Here is a 3,191-nt window from a genome sequence, read left to right as displayed (position 1 = left end):
TGCTCGGGTCCAGTCGTGTACACGGCCGCAACGCTTCCTATTGCAGCAGTCATTGCATCAGCAAAATATTGAGATTTTTTGGCAGGCAAATAAAACGACCAGCCATCCACGGCCCTCACCTGGGTTTGTCAAACAAATCTGCCTGCAATACGCCGGAAGATTTTCATAAGCTTTTTCGTAGGAGCCATGAATAGTTTCCATACTCCTCGCTTTTCCTCTCCAAGCTTGCTTGTATGAAATCGTGACCCCATGCTCGCGACGAACGTCTTGGATGATTTCCTTTGATCTGTTCTGGGGATTGTCACAGAACCGGGCCTCGACTTCGCTCGCAACCCAAGAAATTGATGCCTGTTGGTGGCCAAGTTGAGTCACACCTTGACAAGAGTATTCGTCTCGCAGAGTCCTGATGGTGAACGTTGGTGTGTCGGCAAGTTTTGCAGCGTGCAGCCTTCAGGAGGAGCCTTCTTGCACGCAAGCCACCGTGAAGCGTCGTTTGTAACTTTTGATCACCGCGAGCTCGAACGGCTCAGCGATGGCAGTCGCTTTGACTGCTTCGCGGCAGCTTTTCCCATTTGCAAACTCGGTTCCAATGGTAAGCTGATGTTCCGCCATAATTGGCGCGGAGAAGAAGTGAGGTAGGGGCGCGGCGGTGAGGTAAAGTGTTGTGATTATGCTGTGCGCAACGGTTTTTTCCGTGTATATATATATATATAGGCTATAGCCAGGGCATTTTGGTCATTTATAAAAGTGCAGGGGTATTTCCGTCTTTTCTGCATTTGTCAGGGGTATTTTGGTACTTTTCCCTTGAAATAATTACTTCAGTAGTAGATAGAAGATCGTTACGTAGGAAACTAATGAGATTAATACAGTTTTACTTTTCCCTAACTCTAATCCTTTGAATTACCCTTTTATTTTGAATTTGCTGTGCGAGGGAGGTGGGTCACGTGATACGGGGATCGTTATAGCGTAATACATTTTCCTTATGTATGTAAGAGTTATGATTGGTCGCATGAGCTTCTTAGAAACCTCCCTCTATACTCTTGTGTACGTGAAGTTTCGAGGCACCCTACCTACACTGTTATCAGTGTAAGGTTAACTAGTACTGATCAGTATTAGTGAAAAGGTGCCCCGTTACATCTGGTAGCACTTCGTAGTCCGTTCAACGGCCAACGCACGTTCCATCTAACATGGACATGTTTGATGAAGAACGAGGGAGCTTTCAAGACCCTCAAGAAGATAATCACGCAACGCGTGAGAGGTTTCCTCATTTGAGTGACCTTGAATGGAGAGCGATCGAACGAATGAGCTCGGTCGTAGGCGGGCCAGCCGTTGGCTATGCTGTTCACTCTGGGCAGAGATGAACCCCATGCGGCCATAGCCGAGTTCATAAAATATGAACTCGATAGGGATTAATATTGGTTCTCCAGCAAGGCTCCCAACAAGCGGAGGTGTTGAGAGAACAGGGTGCTCAACAGATGGAACTGTTGAGCCAGCAGTATTTGCATGCTGCTAATGGGCCGACGCTACCGCGTCGGCCCGAAAAGATAAAGATCGAAATCTCTAAGTTCAAGGCAGTCCAAGGCGACTCCCTATTAAGATATCTCGTCGAATAAGTCGATGCCATATAAGCTCGTCGTATCAGTGATGATGCGACGAACGTGAAATTTGGCATGTCCAACTTAGGCGGACGTGCCAAATCTTGGGTCTTGGGGCTCAAGCTTCACGACCCATTCGTTTTTGGGTCGTATGAGGTCTTTAAGGCCCGGATCAGGCAAACATTTGAGCCGCCACGTGCCGAATTCAGGGCTCGAGCCGTCAAAAAAACGCGAAGCATACACAGGTTTCAAACATTGGCAATATTCCCAAAAGACACAAATGATCAAAATGTCCCAGGCTATATATCAAGCATCAAACACTGGCAAATCTCTTTTCCCAAAGCGTAGTGAGATTCATATGCGCTCACGACAAGTAGAGCTATAATGCCCAGGCTGTTTGCATCTGCCGCAATGCACGGTACGCTTCTCCAGGCCTTCCTCCTCTCTACGCATGCGCTTCTTCTTTGGGCGTCCCGGTGGGCGTCGCGTACGCGGTGGGGATACACGAACTTTTTCCCCGTCCTCATCTAACACATCAGCCCGAATGCTTTCATCACCAAGTGGGTGTACCGTTTCTGCGTACCTGCGCCGGTATGCAACTACCGTAAAGCATTCTTTTGCTTGCTGCCTCACATTCATTCGACACGATAGTAGCGTTGCTGCTGCGTGGTGACAAGGAAATCCTGGTGATATAGATGTGCTATTGTTAATAGAACGAGTCAAGGATACGTTGCTGATTATATCTGAGCAAGCTCACCTTGTATCTGCCACCGCTTGCACGAGCACTCATGTTGCCTAATATTGACAGTCAAATTCCGGTCTTCTGATATCACCTCGTATTCATGATCAGCCGCACGTAGAACCCGGTAGTGCCTAGCGCGCTCGATGGCAGTGCCGACCTTTTGATCAACTGAAGGAACAAGTAGCGAAGGCTATTCAGCTACCTTCCGTCGCCTCTCATCGAATCAGACCATCAACCGCTGGTGGATCTTTTTCCAAAGTGTAAGAATATTCCAAAACGGTTAGAATCTGTAGTTCAAATCCATTCAACAGACTTCATCAGCAACCTACCGCTGCATCATCATTACGATTGGGGGAACGGTCGGATCTGGACGCGGGTGGGTGGGTGCAAAAGATGCGGAAACGTTAGTAGATCACAAATTTGTAAAAATATTTAAGGATTACACCATGCGTTGTTGGGTATTTCGAATATTTCGGAACTTTTGGAGTGTGGGCGTGTGCAAAAAGCCAATATCACTTTTGACAAACATAATTAAGAATGAGCGAAGGTTACCTCAGCATAGAGCTCACCTTCCCGGTTCTGCACAAGCACCACGATGGTAATAGCAACCATTACATAGTCTCTTAAATGGCTTCTACGGAAAGGCATCTGGAAATAGTAGTTTAACATTCCGTCTAGTTCCGAAAGGGGTTTCCAGTTGCTTCAGAAGGAGACCGTTGATAAGCTCGTGGGTTGTAGAAGCAGAAAGGACGGCCTTCCAGTTGCCTTGGCGGTCTTTACAGCGAGCGTAGTAGCCGCATTCCGGCTCGCAGGCCAGTATGACGTTGTGCTCAAAAAAAACACATCGGGAGACT

The sequence above is a fragment of the Bremia lactucae genome, assembly GCF_004359215.1.
Source record: "Bremia lactucae strain SF5 chromosome Unknown BlacSF5_NotPlaced_54_SHOA01000013.1_31392bp, whole genome shotgun sequence".
In the NCBI taxonomy this organism is placed as follows: domain Eukaryota; phylum Oomycota; class Peronosporomycetes; order Peronosporales; family Peronosporaceae; genus Bremia; species Bremia lactucae.
The sequence above is the reverse complement of the archived record's forward strand: the minus strand, read 5'-3'. Positions refer to the sequence as shown.